General features: G+C 31.6%; 1 protein-coding gene across 1 annotated transcript in view; it reads right to left on the bottom strand.

The window, feature by feature from the left end:
- The window catches only part of LOC106683538 (tetraspanin-9), a 159,608-nt gene that overhangs the window by 109,193 nt on the left and 23,665 nt on the right, over window positions 1-26,750 (bottom strand). The gene's annotated exons all lie outside the window — the stretch shown is intronic.

Raw genomic sequence — 26,750 nt, 5'->3', positions numbered from 1 at the left:
TAAAAGATAAAACTAAAATGATTTTTAGTTTTGACTGCCGTCAAAATAGCCCTGAAGAAGCCCTGCAACGTGGGGCGAAACGTTGGCTCATTAAATTAGTATATTTCTACTATTTGAGTTTTTCTTGACCGCACCCGGACCATATTCCTTCATGTTTAATTTTATTTTCGGGGCCGCCCATAGCTCAGTGGTTAAGACACAGTCTTACCAATTAGATGTCTATTGGCGGTGCCGGTTCGAATCCGTCCTAGGGCGTTGACTTTTTTCATTGAGTGGCGGTCCCACAAAATGAAGAACTTTGACCCCCAACCATATGGTTAGGCAGTATAGGACCAATGGGAGTCTTGGCCGAAGAAAAAAAAAAAAAAATTATTTTCGTAATATTCTTGAGCCTATTTTTCGTATATTTTCCTTCTATTCTTATAAAACCGAGCCAGATCTCGCGTAATCGTTAATGTACAACATAATAAGCACTTATTATTATAAACAATTTTTATCAAGATGAACTGTTTATCATCTATCACAGCCCTTTTCAGGTATCGATACCACAATGGTTAAGTTCATATATTGATATTCTTCCTAGAACATAAAAACATCTACTGAATACCTTTCGAGGAAGGTTCTTAAGACCTGCTTTCTAGACAACAGAACGGAAGTACCACTCTAAATTTAAAGGTCAAACCCCTGAATGCCTTGGGTTATAGCTCTTGTAATTTTTAATTCTTTACTATATTCTAGTTAAGTTCCGTTTTATAGCTGTTATACTCTTACTTTTCGCCATATGTGAACTTTACATACTAGTTGTTATTGTAGCCCCTTTACAATAACTTTTAAGAAATAAAATCTCTCCAACAAGGTCTAACCCTCACAGACAGCGCCATCTTTAACCAGGAACAAAACTTCTCTATAAAGCAAGCCCTCATCAACGGACAGTTTCATTAAGGTCCCGGCCAGCAATAAATTTAATCCATTTGAGCCCCATTAATAAGGAACCGCTCCTTTCCGGATGAGAACATTAACTTTATTCCTAATCAGAACTTTTCACTCCTCTATAACGGACACAATTCATAAAATATGAATGAGGGAACTCAGGATTACATAATTGACGGTACTATTTTGAGACATTTAGTTCTAATGTAGAATTCATTTTTTTATGGATTCTGTGAATACATAAAAAAAATAAACTCCCTTCCTTAAAATTTGAGCTTTTACTCAAAGATACGTAAGATACAAAGATAAGTCCAAGATACGTATAATCCAAGAAATCAGTTTACAAAATCCAACCGTAGACCATCTCCGGCTTTTCTCCGAGACTTCGTCTCCACTTTGACACCCGTAGTCACAGAATACCTCAGGATGATCCTCAAAATTTTAAATACTGTCCACCAATATTCAAATTTATGTCCTACAAAACGATTGTTGAGACCGAATTTCCCTAAAACATGAGTAGAATTTGTTAAATGGTATAAAATCGTACTATTGTTTTTAATTTTTTTTGACTTACAAAGCAGTTTCATTTTGGTCTTCTTTTTATATTGATCTCTTATTAACGGACAGCTCTGTTATGTTTCACTGCATTCGGGATCCTCCACATTCTCCAGGTCCAGAATATTCTCTACTCCTTTGGAAAATGTCTTAAAGAATAAATTGAATAAAAAATAATTTAAACAACGTTTGTGCTAAAATTAAATTAAAAATTTTACACATTTGGGCAACAAAATAGTTTTATTGGAAGTCATTATTTTATTGTTTAAAACAGAATCTTACAAATAGGATAAAATATATCTGAGATTTACTAAAATATGATTTTGCACTTAGTACCTCTCGGTCGCATGCCAATGATTAAAACTCACAATTAATTTGTGAAAAGGATATTAAAATATATCTGTGTATTTTCATATCCTTCATTTTTTATCACAATTTTGAATTTCAAAAGTCTTAATTACTGTGAATTCATTAAATTATATTATACGATTTTTTTCTTTTTCGAGTTTGCAAGTAAAATATGAATAGTTCGCTCATGAATGATCATAAGTGATTTGGGAGGCACACATCTTGGAATTCACTCACTCAAGAAACAAGGTCGTCGAATGCACGACTGCAGTCCTCTAAGCGGAAACAGGAAGAGGCGATATCCTTGGAGAAGGGTTGCGCCGCCCCTGCCGTACTTCTATTTATATAGCAGTGGTGAATGGTGAGGGCTACATCCGCAGGTAGTAAGAGGATAATTATACCTCGTGCACAGGTCTACGTCTTGCGCAACGGCGGCTATAGAAATGATCTCACTTGTACAGTCAAAAACTATTTGAATAGTTTTACAGACTGAAGTGTGCTGCATAATCTCTATAAGGCATTCCTCTTTCAATTATAACAGTCAACATGTTTTTTTTTCTCTGGGCTCTAGATATCAAATTAAACCATACCTTTTTTTTTTTTTTTTTACTTTATTTAGTTTATTCAAAACTGTGAAAGTATTTTTACAACCAGCGAATGAGATGTAGAGAGAAAAAAAAATAATTATTAAAAAAATACATTAAAAAAAAAAAAATGTCATGAAGGCATGAAGGTTAAGGTCATCCAATGATGGCTCTCCATTAAAATTGAAATTTAAAAATCAATTTAAGATGTCCCTATTCCAGCTCCTTCGTAAACGTCATCTCGTATCTGGTAAGTCTAGTGTTGATAGTCCTTGAATTAGAGGGTTAGTGTGTGTTGGAAGTGCGTCGTGAAACCGTTTATATAATGATTTAATGGTTGTTTGTACGTAGGCAGTTCGTAAGTCTTTGTGTAAGTTCTTGTTACTGATGTAGGGGGGAGCGCTACTGATCAGTCTTAGTAATTTTGATTGAAACTGTTTCAGTAAGTTAGTTTTTTCGGCATATCCGTAAATTTGTGCACCGTAAGTCCAAATTGGTCTGAGAAGGTAAGTATAAATCTTTAGTTTTTCTGAAAGTGTAAACCATACCTAAATAATAAAAAATGGTTTTAGCAAATATATTTTACTTTTATAGAAACTAGAACAGTACTTCGGATTGTAAGCTAAACCAGAGGTCATGTTCTTTTCAAACCAAAAGCCAAGTATCGCAAAATTAACGGACAAGCTCAAAAACGTAAAGCTATACGAAACTACAATTCCATATTTAGGATAGATGTGCTTTTACAGTAAGTTGTTCGTTACAATCGATCAAATGAAAGTGCCATTTTCGAGAATCGATTTTACACATCTAAAATTTTCGATTTTCACAATTTTCTCGCACTCAGTTAATAAATGTACAATTAATTTCAGACCTTCTAAAGGAACTTTAATTTTTCTAAATTAGATTAAATAACTAGTTCACATCGTTAGCTATAATAAGCAATAGATAAATACAAAACATTAAAGAATTTGAATAAACAATTAAACAAAAAAGAGGTAAAAATAGAGACAAAGATGAGCAACTAAGAAAATGCCGTGAGCACTCAGTCTCTTCCGATCGCATTCATATGTGTGGCTTCTTTGTCTCCTGTTAAACCTTTGAACAAAGTTGATATTCGGTATTTTTCAATTTGAGAAAATTCTAATTTTTATAGTAAGTGAAAGTTGTGATATTCTTAATTTTGCACTAAGTTCAGTCATCAATGTTGAAGAAATCATTATAAAGATAAAATAATTAATTAATTAGTTCGCAACTACGATTACCAGAGATCACTGCTTTCTTTATGCCTCATGATCCTCATAAGACAGATGGTCCGTCATAAAAAGACATCAGCCTTAAAAAGAGGACCGTACTCAAAGCAGGTTTCACAAAGATCAGAGCAAATGACCAGAAAAGTACTATCCATCAAGCCATGACACCCGACATTATCCTTCCGCTGATGGCACCCGCAACTTGTTGAATAGGGTCGGCACACTTTGAAAGGTCGTCGGTCCTGATTCAACATGCCGCGGCCGCTCTTCCGGCTCTCCTTCCCTCCGGAGGATCGGGTGGACTCTTCGAGAATTCTGTCCGGCCTCTAGGCAGGATATGAGCTTCTATTAACGGCACTCTAGAGCTCTTTGTGTTCCCGAATAGAGGGCCCATTGTTCCCGATTTAGCGATGGAAGAACGTGCTTATATGGTGGAGAATGTGAATCACTATCAAAAGAATTAATAAATATATAATGGATATTAATAATCACAAAAATTAGTAGTTTATAAAAAAATCACCGATCGTTGAATAAATAACAACTAAGGATGTTGAATTTTTGATACAAAAAAAAAATTAATGGACCTTTATAGATTGAAAACACTCTCGGCAATAGTGTGTTCTTCGTAGCACTTAAGGCCTCTTTGATCGCGGGGTATGTAAGTGTGAGATGGCCACAAGAGCTATCTCGAAACCCTTAGCATTCATTACGTCACGGAACCAATAAACTAAGTGATACAGACTTTTTTTTTGTTCAAAGCTCAGAATTTCTAAGCTTCTGAAAAAAACAACAACAAATGAGCGTCTAAAACAATATTAGTAAGTATGTATTTATACTAAACTGAATAAGTAATATACAATTAACAAAAACTTCTTTTTTTTTTAATGCATGAAATATATTACAAATTTTAATAAAGAAGAATTTAAATTTAAGCGAGGTTTTAAAAATTTATATTGACGTTTTCGAGTGATTAGGAACGGATATAACGCAGCCTTATGAAACGATATATTTATGCCGGCATTAAAAGGGCTAAGAGGGGAATTACCCGCCGCTATTATCCGATCAAATGACGATCACTTTTCGTTTTCCATTTCGATAATACCGTTGGATAATCCTGCATTCCGTGCGCTAAAGAAGCTAATGCCGTAATACTGATCATGTGATACAATGGTGTTCCGTAAACAATATCTACAGGGGAGGCAGTAAGAGACCACGCCAAGGAGATATAGCAGCCATGGGAACTATAGAAGCGGCAGAGAACAAGAAGAAGGCTGTATAAAGCTCGATATAAGATGGTGATAAATAACAGCGCCTTGATATGGTTCCTGATGAAAAAAATCCAAATAATCCTAGTGGCCTTTGAAGAGCGTCGTTTCAGCTCCAGGCGGTGGAAGAGCTGAAAGATCGTGTGTTGAGGATAAGTTGGCGGAGGAATGACATGACTGAGAGGGTAATGATGAAGCTAATATAGCAATCGTTATTAATAATTATTATACAAATCTCGGTAAGCGTAAAGGTTCGATGCCGATACTATCATTCGCAACCTATACACCTCCTTACACAACCTACACTTCGGTCTACATCGGTCTATTGCTAATTAATTTCATTGTTAGGCTGAAAATTTTTTCATACCATTTCGTAGAGAAATTTACATCCTAATATATATCCCGATATAATTTTTTAAAGCTTATAATCTCAACTAGATATTGCAACACTAACGTTTTACCTTGGACTTTGCCATAATCTAATCGACTATTGAAAGGGAATAATGATTCAAAAAAGGTACCATTACCCAACGAGGAAAATAAACACGACTCCTTAGCGATAAATCGACACTTTAGTTTTATATTTCCAGCCTCGTGATAGTTTTATGTTCTCAGGATCAAATGATTTCCACGAACTATAACAGTTATCAAGCGATGCTTTTATGACGATTTATTCGAGAAAACGAGACATCTTATCCACTTTCAACTCTAATCATAATAATTTCTCTGAAATCAAATCATAAATAAATCCCGATTAGTTTAGAAGATTCAATTCTAAAGGCAGTCGTGGAGGAAATGAAAACGAGCATATAAGGATAAAAAAGTTGGACCATAATCTCTTTCAAAGCATAAGTGAAGCTAATGAGTTGGGAGGGGTTCAGCCACGCCCACGGAGCGCCAGTTACGTCCACGTAAATATAGATTTCCTACATTAATATAATTATCTGTAAAATCGTTTAATCGCAGACGTGAAGTGATTAGATGTGGTAGTAAATATTATTTTCAATAATTTTGTTCATCAATACATTAATCCGTTCTCGAGAAATTCCTACTTCTGTTCTATTCAGATTAACTTTATTTTTTTATTTTCTTAATCATGATATTTTGCTAACATATTTAATTAGCTATATACGTTTTATTTCCAACTTCTTTTGTTACTTTATTTTAAATAATTTTCATTTTGTATATATATTTACTAACTAGGTTTTCATATGTATTTTATTATTTGTTCTTTCCTATTAATTAATTTTTAATATTATTCTTGTCATACAGCCTTTATATTCTTAAAATGATTAAACTAATCATTTCTCACAACACTATTTAGTGTTAGTTATTCTGTATATTCTTTCATTCATTTGTTGTTATCTTGTTTTTTGTTCTTAGCACTGATGAAGGCTTGACTACTTTCATTTTTTTTTTTATTGGTTTTATTCCAAAGATAGTACTAGAATTACTTTCTCTACCACTATACTCCTACATAATTTCCAAAAGTGGTATGTCTGTTACAAAGTAACCCTAGTCTATGGTACTGTCAACAGAATATGTCGAATACAAAATAATGATTATTATTAAATTATAGTACTCATTCGATGTAGAATTTCATGTTCTTGCATGTCTCATACTATTTCTCTTTCGCTAGAGTGCACCTTTTAGGAGTTATTAACGAAAAAAAATTATTACAATAATTAGCTAATTATTAAGTCTTTTAGGACTGCCAAATGGCTTCTAATACCTTCATTTGTTCGGGGTTCCTAATTTTTAATAATCCCATACAGTATAAGTCCAGCCTAGAAGTACAGAGGCAAATTATCGCAGCAAATGGGTGTTATTTTGGTTAGGCAAAAATACTGAGAAGGTGTCAAAAAACACAAAAATCTCTCCGTATAAAACATTAATTAGACCAGTCCTAACCATTAATACACGTCGCAAGATGAAGATTCAATCATTAAGAAATTATTGGTTGTGGAGCTAGAAGGGAAAAGAAATAGGGGATGGCCACGACTGAGCTGTGAAAAAGAGGTTTAAGTTGACGTACAGAAATTTCTGGCAACAAGACTCGATGTGCCGCAGATACTACAACCCGGATCTGTCAATGATCATCATGATGAAAAATGCGTAGCCATATTACAAAGGAAACTAATTTTTCAAATTATTTGCAGATGTATGTTTTGTAGTATTTGTTTTATGCACTGAATCCTCCTCTTTTATTTTATTGTTGGTTGCTGAAATTCCGAATACTGAGTTTTACTATTTACGTATCACAGAGCTTTTACCATTAGTCGTAAAAATTATAGTTTTTATACGTAAATTTGTGAAACATATCATCCGTAAGTGCATAAGTACAGAAGTACAGTAGCGTAACTAGATCATGTGAGGACGGAGCAGATTTGTGTTAAAGCTCAATTTGCTCATTTTAAATTCAACAACTTGATCAAGGGAAAACCTAAATATATGTTATTGTGGGGATAAAGTTATCATTCCAATAAAAAAAACACTGTCTAGGGTAAGTGTTATTAAGTAAGCCTCATAAAGACGGGCATATAGTTATTAATAATAATAATTAATTATTAATAAATAATTAATAAGCCAGTTATTTCACACCAATTTTTTATTACTTATTAATAGTCAAAATTTATAAGTCTGCCAATTATAGGTAGGGGGATTCAAAAATGGCGGCTGTTTTAAAACGCGAAAAAAATATAATATATAGGGAGATGGTCAGGGTTGCGGTCAAAAGAGAAATAAAAATAGTTTACATAAAAATAGTTCTCTAATAGTTATAAAAATAGTTCTCTTTTGACCGCATCCCTGACCATCTCCCTATATATCAATTTTTACGGTCAACTATACATACATATATAGAAAAAAATATAATTTTTCATTTGGAGCTCTATATTTTAAAACTACCAACAGAACTAGAAAACCTAAGAGAGCATCATTTAAAGCAGAATAAATTTGATAAAATATGAGCTCTAATAGAGCTATTTACGTTCAATAGTTCCCGAGATATGGCTTTTTAAAAAGCAACATTTCATAATACACTGAAAGATTAGTAGTTAGTGAATTTATTTTGAAATATCTATATCTCAAAAACCATTCAACATAAAATGTTTAATAACATCCCAATTAAAGTTAGTTTAATGTGCTATAAAGTAGTTTATAACACATATCTTTGTAGGGGTAGTTTTTCTTATATTTGACAAAATGTTGATTTCTAGTTGTTTAGACGGACTTTTTGAATTTATGAACAAATATATCTCAGGAAATATTCGACGTACAGGGATTTGGTAGCAATCAAATTAAAGCTACTTAAATTTACTATAAAATAGATTATACTGTATATATTTGTAGGAGTAGTAGTTTTTATGATATGTTTTTATCAAGAAAAAGGAGTATACCTGAAATTTATTTTGAGTTTAGTTTAACCGTATTTTTCCCTAAAATAACAGGTTATTGGGCTGTATTGAAGATCATCACGTAAACGCAGGAGTATTAGTCAAAAGCCTAAGAGGAGACTTTAAGTAAAAGTTATTTCACCCCAATTTCTGATTACTTAATTGAAAACTATGTATAGTTACTACTCAAAATTAATTAGACTGCCAAGTATAGTTAGGGGGCACAAAAAATGGTGTTATTCAAAAAATTAAAAAAAAAAATTAATGTTTCTTTCGGAGTTCCATTTCATTCAAACTAACTTCACTAGAGAATCTAATAAATCATTATTTAAAGTAGAGTAAATTTTCTAAAAACTGAGTTCTAAAAGAACTATTTACTTTCAATATTCTTCGTGATACAGTTTTTAAAATCAACAGTTCAAAGTATTGAAAAAAATTACTGAAAAATCATTATTTAGTGATTTTATTTTAGGAAAGCTATATCTCAGGAATCATAACAGGTAAAGGTATCTGCCAACACTCAAATTAAAGCTTGTTTAATGTATTTTAAATGGTTTATTATCTTTATGGTTTATTATATTTAACTTCGAAGGGGTAGTATTGTTTATGATATTTGCAAATAATTTTATCCGAACAACAAGAAATCAATTTATTTTAGCAAATATCGAGAAAACTACTACTCCTATGATGAACGTCATAAACTACCTTATAGCTTATTAAACTGGATGTAATTTGAGTGTTAATAGACATCTGTACGTCGAATAGTTTTTAAGATTAGATTTCTCAAAATACATTCACTAACTACTAATCTTTAAGCACATATTTTTTATGAAATATTGCTTTTTAAAGAGATATACCTCGATAACTATTGAATGTAAATAGCTCTATTAAGGCTCATGTTTTAGCAAATTTACTGTTCTTTAAATAATCTTCTCTTAGGTTTTCCAGCTTTGTTGGTAGTTTTAAAGATATAGTGCTCAGAATTAAAAAAAAAAATTTTAACGTTTTATAACATAATTTTTTATTCCCCTTACCTATACTTAATAGACTCATAAATTTCGACAAGTAATAATACATAATTTTCATTAAAGTAATCAAACAATGAGGTAAAATAACAGCAATTTTTCTGCTCTTGGGCTCTTTTAATTTAAGTCATTTATTCAGAATCTTTCCTTCCATTCTTGATTGGTTAAAAGTTAATATAAATAATCGTTAATCTAAGCTTAGGGGAAAAACGACCGATTAACGCTGTTAGTTTTTAGAAAGTGAGTGTTAAAATTAAACGTGGATATAAGCCGGTTTGTTAGATGGGCTCTGCTCATCCAGAAGAAAGCGTGCATCCTTCCCTGCTACTTACCGGCCATGTTCAGGCATTTAATAGTTTTATAAACCACTTTCGCTGGCCAAATTACCTTTCCGCTTTAGTATTCCATTTAAGTACAAGAGCTGGGGAGAAAAAAAGGCAGTTATTTCACCCCAATTTTTTATTAGTTTAATGAAAACTATTTATAATTACTAGTCAAAACTGATGAGTCTGCCAAGTATAGGTAAGGGGAATAAAAAATTATGTTACAACACGTTAAAAAAAATACATTTTTCATTTGGAGCTCTGTATCTTAAAAAATACCAATAACACTAGAAAATCTACAAGAACATCATTTAAAGCTGATTAAATTTGATAAAATATGAACCCTAATAGAGCTATTTACGTTCAATTGTTCCCGAGATATAGCTTTTTAAAAAGCAGCATTTCATGAAAAATGCACTAAAAAATTAGAAATTAGTGAATTTATTTTGGAAAATCTATGTCTCTAGAACCATAAGACATACAGATGCAGACATCTGTATGTGAGACAGCGCTCAAATTAATGTTTAATGTGATATACAGTAGTATCAAACATTTATATTGCCAAGAGTAGCAGTTTTTATGATATTCGCATATTATATGAATTTTGCACATGAAATTATTTACCAACAACAATAAATCAATTAATTTTAGCAAATATTATGGAAACTGCTACTCCTGGCAAATACAAGTATCTGAAACTACTATATGTCACATTAAACTAGCTTTAATTTGAGCGCAGTCTCACACACAGAAGTCTGCAACTGTATATATTATAGTTTCTGAGATATATATTTCTCAAAATAAATTCATAAACCTATGATTTTTTAGTACATTTTTTATGAAATGTTGCTTGCTTGTTCGTAAATAATTCTATGTTCGAAATTCATATTCATATGCTAATATCATAAAAACTGCTATCCCTACAAAGATACGTGTACTAACCTATTTAATAGTAGGTTAAATTAACTTTATTCTGAGGACTGGCAGATATCTGTACGTTTAATACTTCCTGAGATTTGTTTTCATAAATCCAAAATGTCGGTCGGAACAACTAGAAATCAACATTTTTATGTTGATGTTGAGAACTATTAAACGTAAGTAGCTGATAGTTGAGATAGTTGAGACTATTGGGGCTGATAGTTTAGCAAATTTAGCCTACTTTAAATAAATAAATGTGCTCTCACGTTTTCTAGTGTTGGTAGATTTAAAGATATAGAGCTCCGAATGAAAAATTAATTTTTTTTACCGCCATTTTTTATTCCTTCCCAACTAGTAACAATACATAGGTTATACAACTATACAAATGGGAGAGCAAGATGATCTAAACGTATACAGTTATTCTCTAAATCGGATATTATAAGCACTTGAACTTGGATAAATGTTTTTAAATTGTCTTGAAAACTGTAATGAAATTTCATTATTTAAAACGTTGCATCTATTGCAAGATAATTTATTTATTGAATACTTAACAAACATTCCCATGGAGATACTAAATTAGTATTCAGACAACTCGTGGCGCTAGTTGTTACAAAACACCTTGAGCATGAAATTATTGACTTTGAAAACACTTATAAAATCTTTCTTTGTGTTCTTTGTTACATCCTTCTGCACATTCTATAATCATTAAAACAACGATCTTATTGTCTTTACATTTCATTTTTTAATCATTATTCTAATGATTATCTTTGTGCCTTGCAATTACCATGGTTGTTGCAAAGATAAATAATAAAAATTAACTGATTAAAAAAATATAATTTTTGTTCTTTCCAAGAATAAAACGATTTAAAAAAGAGTGAAGCAGTCATGCGTTAGGGGGAAGATCTTTCTCGGCGTTTCCCGTTTGTATTGGATTTAACTAGTTTTCCTTTTTTTCTTCTTTAGTTATTTATTGTTAATAGTAGGGATTACCAGTGATGCGGCGAGAGGATGCGCTGGGATCTTTTAAACTCTGCTCTACCCCCAGCACGTGGGGGATAGAGTGGGCTCAGGGATCCTCAGGTCGATTGTGTAAATATTGTATATAGGAGTGTAAATGTGACTAGAGACTATATTATTTTATCATTATGTTATTTTATTTATTTATTTTTAATACAGAAAGTTTGATCATGTTCATTTTGTTTATTCTTCTGTTTGTATATATTTTAAGAGAGTTTTTTTTATTCATTTATTTAATTTATTTTATTTTATTTTAGTATGTATGAGATCATTCATCACTATTACCTATTGCCCACAACTGTGTGGCAGATTGTAATATCTATAAATAAATAAAAAGTAGTAAAAAAAAATAGTAGGGACTTTTTTTTTAAATAAACAAAATCAAAGGTACATTAGGCGGAGTTTTTGGAAAATTCGACGTTTAAGCCCCTTCATGCTATTTCAATGATGATACGGAATCTGGTATCAATGAGTACTCAATCGCTCATTGATTCACCGAGTTAAATCAAAATCGTTAGAGCTATTTTGAAGAAAATCGAAAAAATGAGAAAAATCGATCCTATAAAGTGGCACTTTCGGTCGTCCGATTTTAGTGAAAAAATGTTATATGGTGGTGTATTATATATTGTGGATAATTTTATAAAGAAAAAGAAAAGTTAATGGTTTTAAAAATTTAAATAAAGAGGTTTGAAATTAAAATAAGAAAATGACCTGGGCAGAATAGCCTGCAATTAAAATTATAAATTAATGTGAGGAGAAGATTTGTATTAAAGATGTCCTTGAAGATGGCTGGGATTGCTGAAACTTTGGACTAATAAGAAATAAAGTGTTGAGACAGTATTGGATACAATTTGTGGTTTTATTTAATGAAAAAATGTTGTTTTTTTACCTTAAAATATGTATTTCCGTCAAAAAATGGAAATTGAAATTTTTTACGATCGTGTGGAAATACTTTCCCATATATATATAAATTATATAGGTAAAAAGAAAGTGTGAACAAATGAAAGAGCAAAAGATAAAATTCTAATTTTATTTCATTCGATATGTCTCTAATTCAGTAGCAAAAAAAGTAAGAAATATTGTCATAAAATAATGATATAATTATTCTATTACAAAACCTAAGGAACAACCTTCCAGAAGAAGTTTTCCTTTCACTAATTAGATCTAATTTGTTATCGTTACCAAATCGCTGCTAAGATTAAGAAAAGGTCAGTAAATTGATGGTTTACTTCACAGTGGTACTAAGTACATTTCTACTAACTTTATGGAAAATACAATTAAAGGTTTTATTTTTTAGAAAAATTAATTGTAAAGTTGTAATTTTCCTAAAAGAAAAGACTTTTAATTGTGTTTTCATAAAGTAAATGGAAATGTACTGAGCACCATTGTGAAGAAAGCCATAAAAATGATCTACTGCAGTTTTATTACATCGTGATGCAATCATAGTGAAATTTCATTAAAAATGTTAATCATGCTAATCATTGCGTAAGTTTTTATTTTAACTAAAATTTTGGCAAGTTTAGTTTTTATCACTTATTGAAGAACATAAAAAAGGTCCAACAATGAACAAAAAATATTTTTAGTTACACTTGCTATTTCAGCGATTAAGATTATAAATGCAGAAACATGAAACATTAAACAGACAACATGAAACACTGGCTTGGCTCAACACAAAGACAAAAATATCAGCAATATTGTCAAATCCAGATTAAATGCCTTAACTAACAAAACAAATATAAATATACACATAAGTTAATAAATAAATGTGAAATAATTTACATGGGTGGTCTACCAGGATTAGCATTTCATATCAGACGAAATCAGTCTCACCTAAAAAAAAAAAAAACACATTAAAAAAGGAATAATTGAAAATTCTAAAAATAACATTTTGAAAAATATTATTACTGCGAAATTTCAAAATTTATGTAATAACATGTCAAAAACCAGAAGCCAACTTTAGTTATTTTAAGAACTAAAATTTGTCAGTATTTTTAGTAGTAAGTAACTGAAAAACAAGTTTCCAACTAAAAACACTCAAAGAATAAATTTCATGCCAAGGATATAAATATTCAAACAAAGGACAACTTATTATAAAAATTTCGGTTTTAATGTTTCTCGTGGTGAATACACTGAATATCAGGTTTGTTCCTGAAAATAATACAACAGTGTGACGACAGATAACGAAGATATGAATGCAATCGGAAGAAATATATTTTTTTCATTTTTCTTCTTTAATTATCAAATTATATAATATATTGCATATATCCATTGTTTATTATTTCTAACGATGGGAACAAGTAATTTATTTCAAATGAGCATAATTAATGGTACTGAAGGGACTTTAAGTATTGATTATTGCTCGATTTAAGTCCGTTCTGACGAGAGCGCTTTGGCGGATTTTTGTAACAGTCAAGAAGGTCGATAAAACCATATTCACAGACTTTATATTTATGTATGTGAGTTTTTTATTATTCGTTACCGACAATTCTTTGAAGAAAACGTTTTTGAAAAATTCGCCAATTAATCCTAGTTAGACTATTTCAATGATGGTATGACCTTCCTGGTTTTAAACACCACTTAAATTCACAAAGCTTAATAAGAAAGTGTAAAATCTATTATGTAAACTGGCACTTTTGGTAAATCGATTTTGAAGGAAAAGTTGCTGTAACATCCCAATCATAATTTCGTACGACTACATTTTTGAGCTTGGTTGTTCGCAAACACAGACTATTCTGCAAGAGTTGTTTATTTGAACTATGGGGCCCTCAGAACGTGCATATCCGTCGAAAATTAAAATTCGAAGTTTTGTACAATCGTAATATTTTCCATTACTATATAATCCACATTCCAAACGAGCTCATCATCATAGACTGTACCGCCTTTGATGCATTACGGGCCAGATTTCTGAGGGAAAACGGACTCTACGCCCTCACAGAGAACGACTTCCCTCAGCTAGTAAGCGAAGAAAACTACCCTTATTACAAAGAATTAGTATATGGGTGGAAAACAATTATTGGTCCAAGCCATTTCAATATTCGTCAAAGAAGAAGACCAGCCCCCGGAATGCCTGTGGAAATTGTAAATTGATTTATTAGCAGTAGTTTGATGATGGATATGTAACATCGAGCTGCTGCTGCACACCTGTATTCCTTATAAGGTAGGGAAGAGAGGAAATAAATAAATAATTCCAAACCACAGTTTTTATTCTACTTAATCACAACTAAAACTAAACGGACAACGTTTCTTGAATTGAAGCTCCGTCGGGACTACATCAGATAACAAAACTATCGCTAAGTTATCTCCCATTTTCTTTTTAGGTTTGACTGTTGAAGTGATATGTGCCATCGATTAGGTTTAGCCGTTAGATTATCATGTAATCATATGGCATGATTACTAAACCGAACTAACGTCAAATAATTTTTTAATTCTTATATTCCGTAGGTGATTTTAGGACTGTGATAACGTCAACCGGTTAATTATTAACTGAAACATTTTTTTGGAATATTTTATTGATAACATAAATAGTGTTAGAGACAAATATTTATCCCAATAGTATTATGTCTTAGATCCATGAATAATAAATCTACAATAATTACAAATGTGAAAATAATTAAATTGAGAGGTTTGTGTCGTAATCTGAATCATTGAATAACTTCCAGATTATTTTATAAGTTTAGTATGATCTACTTTTCAAAAAATAAAAATGTGCGCACGTTGGGATTTCGAAGATGAATGAGGAAGAACATGGAAGACTCCGTCAGCAAAGAAACCTTGGAACTCACGTCAGCACAATATATAACCCAGCTAATGTAACTAGAGGGTCTGACCTTTCCAGAAGGTTAGGGGCACAGCTTGAAAACACGGAGATCTCATGATAATCAGGTGCAAGTAGTGCTAGCATTGTAGTTCTATTTAGAAGAGCACTTCCAAAAATCAGGGTTACAACAAATCTAGTTTAGGATAATGAATTTTTAAAAAATAAATAAATAAAACTTATTTTTATTCATCACATTTTTTAATATTCATTGACGCACATGAAAATTTAAATAGATTTGTTCAAATGGAAGAGATGTATATTCTTGAGTCAACAAGTCGGGAAAACACTACACAACACATACCAAGCATTTTTTTTTTTTTTTTGTAATATTACAATCCTTCACGGAAATAATATCAATGTGGCAGTCGTAACATCAAGTAGTGGTAGTAAATCTTCTAATATCAAATGAATTTCAGCAACCACAACCACAATTATATTCCGTTAAGAATGGCTGGGCAGAGTACGAAAACTGAATAAAATAAATAAAATCTGGTTCATTGTGTGCATTGATACATTAACTTATCACGCTGAAGAGAAAACTTTCAAACAATTAATTTTTACAGTAGAAACATAGTTCGGGCGGCAGTCAATAAAGGTATCAAAATACATAGAAAAACTATTCTAGCCAACGTTTCGCCCCACTTTGCAGGGCTTCGTCAGGGCTGTCAGACTGAAAAAAAGATGATAACTGAAGCTACTTAGTAATAAATAGTTTTCTTCTACTATTTTGATACCTTTATTGACCACAACCCGGACTATTTTCCTACAATCTAATTCATACGGTTCTACCTAACTATCTTCTTCCAAAATTAATTCTTATTTTTCTGTTGCTATAAAAATCCTTATTTTAGGCCTTATCGATGTGCGAACAACGAATACAACCTTTCCTCATGCCAAGAATACAACACTTTAAGAAACGTTAAAAAGCCAAGTCCGTATTGTTAGAATCGGGAGAGATCGGTTGTCTTCTAATTTTATGCCTTCACAGCTATCACTATTTCTCTATTTTTCTCCTTTAGTTAACTATCAAATTATTTCACAGTACATATTGATACATTTTTTATTGCTGCTAACAATGCTAAATGATTAATTATTTCCATAAACAAAATTAAAGGAACATAAGAGGAATTGTTTTTGAAAATGATGCATTTAATCCCTGTAAAAAAAATAACCTTTTACTTATGCGCTTTTCGTCATTTTACATTACATTCTATGACTTTCTATGTTAAATATTATTTTTTGCTAAAAATATAATGGTATTTCAGTACTATACGACTTTTCGTCTTTAAACTACGTTGAAACTACATCCCTCTCCCTCAACATACACACACAATTTTACGAGACTTAGTTATTTGGTCTGGAGAACCTGAAGATTGCAATACTTTCCATTACTATACATTTCATATATAGGTGAGTGAAAGTAAAAAAGGAGAAGGAAAACTCATCTCTAACTTTTAAAAACTTTTCACGTTGAGATGTATCCTCATCCAAGACTGAAAAGACAGGAAACTGCACGCAGATTCCGACTATTACAGCACTTACTAGACAAACGGTCTAAACTTCCAACTCATTACAAAAGACTGATCTACATGACAATATTAAGGCCCATCTGGACATACGGAGTTGAGCTTTGGGGCTCCACTAAACCTTCGAATTCCTCTCATATCCAATCCTTACAATCCAAAATCCTTCGTAAAATCCTCAATGCTCCTTATTTTGTTACTAATAAACCCATCCATAAAGACCAAGATGTTCCTTATGTAACCGATCTAGCCCGAACCCGATATCATTCCTTCCATTATAAACTCCCTAACCACCCAAACCCACTAGTTTCTAGCCTTGCTTCCTCTTCCATTCCTGGCAATCCTCCAAGGCGTCTGAAAAGAAGATGGTCTCGTGATCTTATATTTTAAAATGTTATTAGAGTTCTACTACTGGGTAGTTTCTGTACATGTTGTATCATAATTATATGATCTTACTTTAAATTTGCTTTTCATTGCATTTTATATACAGTTGTAAATGTCAACAAATAAATAAATAAAGTTAATGTGAAAAATAGATTGCATAAAGTGACACTCACTGTAATTTAAATATATCGAAAAAATTACTGTATCATCCCAGATATACACCTGCCTTATAAATGTAATTTAAGTTTTGGAACAGGGCTCCACTAAACCATCGAATTCCTCTCGTAGCCAATCCTTACAGTTCAAAACCCTTCGAAAAATTCTTAATGCTCGGAGGCCTTATGGCCTCGAGATCTTCTCTAGAAATGTTATTGAAGTTCTATCAATGCGTAGATTCTCCACATGTTTGTATCATGTCATTTTATAACACCAAAGTTACTGTATATATTTTAATACAGTTGTAAAAATCAATAAATAATTTTTTTTTTCAGTTTTCAACATATCTTTGAAGAATACCATTTTTCAAACCCAAGTGAAATAGAAAATTTAACTATTTGTATATATTTTTATAAAGCTGAAAATAACAATAAATAAATTATTAAAAAAAAAAAAGTTCGGAGACTTGATTATTTGGCTCACTGAATTATAAATTTTTCGCGACCACGATATTTTTTCTTTTATATATTCCATATGTAAGTGAGTGAAAGTAATATTATAAAATAGATTATTGATATAGCTGTTGTATTTACAAAGCGATGAAGTAGTAGTGTTAAAAGCTAACTGATATTCGATCCATATTTATTACCAAGGCTGGAATATATTTGTTAATATTTTTTTTTTTACTGAAACATGTAATATCAGGAATGGCATGTTTGATATAGATAGTTATCGGCGATATCACGTAACCTTTAAAACATTTTAATATTGTAAAAGCTGTGACATGTCAGCTAATTACGAATAATGTTTATCTTTTTTTCAGTGATTATGAGCTATTGAAGTCACTATTAATTAATGAATTATTTAATAAACATAATATCGACATAGTGGAGAGTGAGAACATTATGTTTTTAGGGATTAGCTTGTAAAGATATTAATTTAGTCAAATCCTCAATAAATATAGTTTAGAGGTTTAACAGCTTAAAATAAGTAAATGATAAGATGTTCCCAATGACAGAGATATCGAATAACAAACTTATTTACTCAAAACAGTCTTTCGGCATTTAATATTTAATTAAGATCTGATAGACCTAGAGCTAAAAGGAAATTGCATGATATTTAATATCCACTACCACATCAGCACATTTTCTTTTATTGCTAAATTTATTCTTCATTTTACTGTTCACTCATTTTTATTCACTCAACTATATATGGAATATATTGTAAGGGGAAGTATTTCGATCGAAAGAAATTTCTAATTCGAGTTATCAAGAGTATTCGGAAATGAACACTTCCGAGGTCTCCTCAATATAATTAACTGAGACCCGCAAAATGGACGAAACATACTCCTAAAAAAAAACCTTACATTATAGATTTCTCAAATTTTTTTTCGAATTTCTCAAAAACAGCTGAAACGATTTTAATCTAACTCAGTTAGATCTTAGCTAGGTCTTATCTCCATTTAAATAATCCTACAGAGCTTAAATGCTAAATTTTCAAAAATAATTTCATCTATTGCCATAATTTTTTTTATTTGAAATAATAAACTCATCGTTAATAGTAATAAAAATATATAAATATGGACAATAAAATAATTTAATTATTAACAAGAGGATAAAATTGTTTTAATTCAATCAGATAAGATAAAATAATTAATCGGAAATATCCCAGGTTACCTGATCTTTTCAATTTCATTTAATAGTGCAAAGCTTTTTCTTTTGTATAATTAGCGGGAACAAAGTTGATAATTGTACTGCACATAACAAGAAACACTTAATAATTAATTTTCATAACCACAAGAAAATAAAAAAAATTCGAAGTGCCTTTAATGTTGTTTATTTAAAAAAATTAACTATCACCCGTTGTTATAAACAATGCGCATAAATAAAATATGTGGGAGCGGGAAGCTTAGTGGTAAGGCAGTGTACTACTAATTGCAAGGACTCGTGCTCGAATGCGGCTAAGGTAGAAAGTCATTTTAATAGATTATCATTTTCTATTTCACTGTTGCCGTGAATCAGTACTGTGGGTACGGGAATTCATCCAGCTTCTTGAAGTGGGTACCCTTAATTTAGCAAAAATCTGGTGGTCGAGAGCGATTCTGACTAAATTACTTCCTCACACAACCGTTGGTCTAGTAACAGTACTTATACATTACTGCACCCCTCATTGTACGATTTTTAATCTATTTTAATCCATAAAATATGAAAGAATTTGATAATTAATGAGGTGTAGATAGTTGACCGTAGATTAATGATTGGAGAAGTTTGTCGGGGGGTGCGGTCAGCAAAGAACAACATAAATAAACAAAACCATATTTATTTATTTTATGCCGACGTTTCGACCTGAGTTTCAGGTCTTCATCAGGGCTATAGAACAAAAGAGTTTATAATAGGCTATAGAACAAAAACTAAATATAATATCATGAAGTATATTTCATCCGACGACTTTGATAATTATTGTTTTTCTATGGTTCTTATGACAATAGTCAGATTTTACTTTCACTAACCCTTATATGAAAAATATAGTAAGAATGAATATGGATTAATTACATCTCAAAGAGAGTAGTAAGTAAAAGGAGTGTGATGAGCGCACCATATTTTTTAAGTAATAAAATAACATTTACTTTCTAATAATGATTATAAAAACAGTAGTGTTATATAAGTTTAGAAATCGATTAAATTGGTTTAGAGATTCTGATAAATGCCACTTTAGAGCAAATAATGAATGCCAAAAATAAAACGAGCTAAGTAAATAGGAAGTATGGAATGACATCAACATTAACTTTTCGAACAAATCTTTCAACCGCAAGAGGTTATTGACTTTGTGAAGGAGGATCAGTGACTGAGCAATCGATTTGTTCAGGTATCTCATTCTCAACAGGAATGTAAATATCGACTTTACACATCATACATAATGGATACATACATTAATATTTTAAGAAATGCATTCAATAGGTAATCCATTTTATCTATGTTGAGTAAATAACGTCACGTATATTTTCACTCCAATCATATCATAACCTTTAACTCAGTGTATAAAAAGATAAATTTGCGAAGTTTGTTTGGTTTTGTTTAAAGGCGTAAAATATTTTGGTAGCTAAGCCAATAGATTGTAATAATTATAAAGTTAACATACACAGACAATCCCTCAGGCACCTATGCATATGTTTCCAACATACAAAAAATATTAAAATCGAAGAAGAGCAATAATTTAAAAAGGAGGCGATGCGCTTTTAAACATTTAAAAACTAATGTAACTTAGTGATGAGCTGATAATGAGCTTCCTCAACTAAGAGAGATTTGCGAAGTGCTAAGGTAAGTACCTTAAATACGGCGATTTTTTTTTTTTTTTTTTTTAAATAATTTATTTATTGATATTTACAACTGTATACACATATATACAACAAGTAAATTTGCTGTAGGTGACATAGTGACATGATAAAAACATGTGGAGAATCTACCCACTGATAGAACTCCAATAACATTTCTAGAGGAGAAGATCTCGAGGCCATCTTCTTTTCAGACGCCTAGGAGGATTATTAGGTAATGAAGGAGAAGCCAGGTTAGAAATAAGTGGCGGCGATTTTAAAATTTCATTTAAGAGGCTTTAAATATGGATAAAAGTTCACAATAATTTTAATTTTTGAAAACTTTAAAAAATGAAATACAATAGTCAAAATAATATATAAAGAAAAGTAATAATTGTAGTATATTATGGTTTCAATTGGGCAATCTAAAATTCCTCATTTACTTAGAACCGTTATAATTTGTTGGAATCTAATGGGAATGATCTAGTTAGCTATGAGATCGATTTTGTCTTGATATCCGTAACAATATCGTTCATAGAAATATTTATAGTTTCTCTTTTTTCTGTGAATTATATCTCATTATTAATACCCTTATCAATAAACTAAGATGGAAAAAAATTCCAACATTCACCTGGATAGAAATATATTTCTTTTCTTATATTACAAATTATTCATATATTTATAAGTGTCTCATTTAGGAGAAACTTTTTTGTATGGGATAAATATAGACAGCTAGCGTCTGTGTCAAGGTTATCAGGAATGTGAACCAGTTCACGTGTTCAACAATGTGTGGCAGAGGTTGAGGAGCGAGCCAATGTACTTCCTGCCCGACCAGAATTCTAACCTACCAAATACAACTCAAATATTAATTTAAAATGATGTTTCCATCGAGAAAAAGGAGTATACGTGAAATTTATTTGAGTTCAGTTTTATCGTATTTTCCACTAAAATAACAGGTTATTGGGCTGAATTGAAGGTCATCACGAAGGCGCAGGAGTATTAGTCCAAAAGCCCGAGAGGAGAAAAAAGTTATTCCCACCCAATTTTTTATTACTTTAATGAAAACTATGTATAGTTACTAGACAAAATTAATGAGACTGCCAAGTATAGTTATTTTTAAATTTATTTATTGCTATTTACAACTGTATGTTATAATAAATTTAGTAAATTTGATCTCAGTTGAAATGGTGTGTTACAGGCGTGTAGAGAAACTACCTATTGGTAGCACTGTAATGACGTTTTACATTAGCAGGTCTCGTGGCCATCTTCTATTCAGGCGCCTCTGAAGATTGTAAGGAATGAAAGAAGTACGAAGGTTAGAAACTAGTGGGTTTGGATGGTTAAGGAGTTTAGGATAGTAAGGATTGGATACGAGAGGAATTCGAAGGTTTAGTGGAGCTCCAAAACTTAACTCCATATGTCCAGATTGGCCTTATTACAGTCATGTAGACCAGTCTTTTGTAATGAATTGTAAGTTTAGACCGTTTGTCCAGTTAATGCTGTAAAAGTCGAAATCTACGTGCAGTTTCCAATCTTTTCAGTCTTGTATGAGGATTCCAGGTTAGTCGTTTGTCCAGACGTACTCCAAGGTAGCGGATCTATTCGACAGGGGTAAGATCAACATTATTAAAGGAGACTGTAGAACAGTCGGTAGGTTTACGAAGAAGGGCAAAGGTGATTTAATGGGATTTATTTTAATCCTCCAATTACGACACCATTATTCGAGGCTATCATATGGGATTGGAGAGTTTGGTATGCAATCAAAAGGTTATTACTAACTGTGAGCACACATGTGCCATCAGCATAAGTGGTGAGAGTAGTGTTTGCATTGGTTGGGATGTCAGCTGTATAGACGGTATAGAGGATGGGTGGGAACGATGATACTACCTTGAGGAACAGCTGCGGACTGAGAATAGAGGGATGAATAGGAGCCTGTGTGCTTTACTTGGAAAAATCTATCGATGAGAAAGTATGTAGAAGGTAGTAATCTACGGAGTTTGTAAAGCAGTCCCGGGTGCCAGACTCAATTTCTTCAGAAATTTCTTTCGGAGCTCCATTTCGTTCAAACTAACTTCACTAGAAAATCGTAAAAATTACTGAAAAATCATTATTTAGTGATGTTATTTTAGGAAAGCTATATCTCAGGAATCATAACAAGTAAAGGTATCTGCCAACACTCAAATTAAAGCCCTTTAAATGGTACTTTATCTTCGTTGGGATAGTATTGTTTATGATATTTGCAAATGAAATTTTATCCAAACAACTAGAAATCAATTTATTTTAGCAAATATCATAACTACTACCTTTACGAAGATAAAACTGATAAACCACCTTAAAGTGCATTAAACTAGCTTTAATTTGAACGCAGGTAGACATCTATCAAATAGTTCCTGAGATATATATTTTCATAAAGCATTAATTTTCTCTAAAAAACTAGAAATCAATTTATTTTAGAAAAATTCATATTTATATGCAAATATCATAGAAACTACTACCCCTACTAAGATAAACTTATTAAACTACTTAAAGTTCATTAAAATAACTTTAATGTAAGTGCTCACAGACATCTTCACGTCTTATGGTTCCTAGATACAGATTTTCCAAAATGAAATCGCTAAATAATGATTTTCCAGTACATTTTTTAAAGAAATGTTGCTTTTTAACAAACCTATATCTCGGCAATTATTGAACGTTAATAGCTCTTTTAGGGCTTATATTTTAGAAAATTTACTCTACTTTAAATAATAATGGGGCTATTTTGTTTTCTAGTGTTAGTTTTAAGAAATGGGCTCCGAATGAAAAATTTTCAGTTCCCTACCTATACTTGACAGACTCATCAATTTCGACTAGTAATTATACATAGTTTTCATTAAAGTAATCAAATAATAGAGTGAAATAACTGACTTTTTTTCACCGAGTTATTATGCTATTCTGTTTTGTGGTACATGGTTTTGGTGGTTTCCGGGTTCTCTGCTTTGTATGCAGGGTGCATCAGGATGGGCAGAACATATGGCAAAAGGTAATTTCACATCTAATTAGGTACAAAGAAGTTCATATAGACAAAGGTCCGACTCTCAACAAAATAAGAGAAAAGAAAATTAATATTTTATAGCAAGTCACGTTTTTTGCTTAATATGAAACGTTCACCCAGAACCTATTCAATGTAATTAAGATCCAATTGCACCACCCATACAGTAGCTAGAATTCTCTTCATGAAATATGATTTGGCATATCTAAATCTATCGCTAGGATTTTTTGTTTGTTTTACTTGTAAATGTATCTGTCAGCTCTATGTTAGGAGTGGAATTCGGCCTTAGTCCATAGGAATCTATATTGTTGCATATCAGGTCTGCTTTCATCTATTTAAAAAATACATTTACGATTCCCAAAAAAACATAATTCCACAAAACGCTAATTGGCAAGTCAGGGACCAAATCAATACCATATTATGAATTCACTTAGAGATGAAAGCTGAACTTCAAAGCGGCAGATCTGCTTTCCTCTATAGAAAATGAATTGGCATTGGCAAAAAAAACATTGTTTTTTGACAAATCGGGGGAAAAATCTAGACCAATCCCAAAAGTAGCATTAATAGTTTATTAAATCTACTAGTGGGCTATCTTTAGCTCAACAGAAGGCAAAGAAAAACACTTACGCTTACACAGTTAAGTTTGATTTATAAGAAAAAAAATAAATAAATAAAAAAGTTCCCTATTGAGCCACCCGTAAGGCCTCTTGCAATGGATTAAGATAAGCTAAACCATATTTCATAGAGATAATTTTATTTACCTTGCGAGTCTATCAACAAAAACATGACGTACTAGAAAAACCGCAAAATATCCATTTTATCGTCTCCTATTCTGTTGAGAATCAGACCATGATATATCTATATATATTCCCCACCACATTTAGGCACTTTTCATCATATTAGTTGAAATTAGGTATTTAGTGTTGTTTTCTAAACAGTATTATACTTAAAAAGTTGAATATAAGACAAAATTCGAGTCATATCCAGATTTTAAAGCTTTTACAGCCTTGTAAATATTGTTAGAGGGATAGGAATATTTATGTGAAGTGATGAAGTTTTAGAAAAGTGACTTTTGGGGACCAGAAATGTTTTCTCCTACCTCGCTGGTGCACCTTACATGGTAACTACAACAATTTGATTTGCTTTTTAACAATTGAGACTGTGGGAGTTTAGTCTTGAGCAAAAGACACAGTTTAATATCTACAATATTAAGATTATTGAATAATATTAAATCAATTATTTAAAAAAATAATTATGTGTTATTATAATTCATATTGTTTCATAATTTTAGCCACGTTTTACAATGCTCGATTTAACTAACTTAAATATCCCTTATCCTTTAACGAATATTTAAAAATGATATAGGACCGTTGCCAAATCGGGGCTTAGCGGGGTGAGTTGTCAGGGAAGGATTGCTTTCTATCAATTTTCGTGTTATGATCTTCTCTTGTGTGATTATAACAGGTCCTACATTGACCAATAAACTCTTTATGAAGCATGAAAGAAAAACAAAAACAAACTAAAATTTATAGAATAATAATAAAAATTAGATAAATTCAAAATTTATAGCTGAATGTCTTGCATTAGCCTGGGCTTCGAGTCTTCGAGATGAAGTTGGATTTCTGGACGTATTAAGCCACTGCCCTTTTAACGAGGATGGAATTGTATAAAACGTTTTCATTGGGCAAATTGTTAATATTTAGTTAGTTAAACAATTTTTATTTTATCATTTATTGTGTTCTTCTCCATTGTATTTTTTTATCTAAGAGAATATGATTTAGTGCCTCAGACAAAAAAAAAAAACTCCTAGAGTTCATTGGTAACTTTTCAGTCCCGTTTTTTTCTTATCGCGCACGGTGAGAAAAAATATAACGGTGTTGAAACTGACCAGAGCAATCACAACCGACCTGCGGTCTAACCCACCTCACCGCTAGCCCAGTCACCTCCAATAGAACTCCTTTCTTTTTATCACTTATATATAGTTTTCGTAATTCAATTATTCATTTATTTTTTAATTATAATTGTAAAAATAATCAATAACATTCGGAACCTAGACTTCTTCTAAATTAGATATGTATTATTCCACTTCTCACCAACTGGCAAGACTATCAGAATTTATAATTAGCGGATTCGAAAAAAAGAAACACACCCTGGTAGCGTTCTCAGATTTCCAACAAGCATTCGATAAGGGCTGGCATCGAGGTCTCCTATATAAACTAAAGAAAGCAGGCACTCCAGAATACCTATGCAATATTCTGAGCTCATTCCTCAAGGGTAGAACATTTTCAGTCAGAATTAATAACAAAATTCTTAGACAAATCAATGCCGGTACTCCACAAGGTTCAGTCCTTTCTCCCATTTTGTTCAATTTCTACTTTCACGACATCGTCCAGTTCGCTGACGATACAGCTGTGTTCTCTCAACATGATGACATAATAATAGCTAGAAACACTTTCCAAAGTCAGCTTAATGATTTAGAACAATATTTCACTAAAAGGTTGATTAGCTTGAATATTGAAAAATACAACTCAAAAGTTTTTACTCTTCGAAGCCCACCAGATCCACCGGATCTAATCCTCAAAGGTAAAAATGTGAAATGGAATCCTGCCAGTAAGATACCTAGGAATTCACCTAGATCTCCGCCTTACCTGGAATCACCATATCAACATCAAACTAACTCAAACTTAAGTAAGGTTAGCAATGCTATATCCTATCCTAAACAGAAATTCCAAACTAAAACCAGAAACAACTGTTCTTATATTTAAAACAATCCTCAGGCCACTGCTGATGTACGGCTGTGAAGTAAAGGAAAAACTACAATCTTTTGAAAATAAAGTCCTAAGAATCGCAGTTAATGCTCCTTGGTTCATAAGAAATAGCCAATAGCATCACGAATTACAAATGGAGTCAATAGAGGATTAT

Source organism: Halyomorpha halys, unplaced genomic scaffold (genome assembly GCF_000696795.3).
Source record: "Halyomorpha halys isolate HHAL.00 unplaced genomic scaffold, Hhal_1.1 Scaffold493.1, whole genome shotgun sequence".
NCBI lineage: Eukaryota > Metazoa > Arthropoda > Insecta > Hemiptera > Pentatomidae > Halyomorpha > Halyomorpha halys.
The sequence above is the reverse complement of the archived record's forward strand: the minus strand, read 5'-3'. Positions and strand labels throughout refer to the sequence as shown.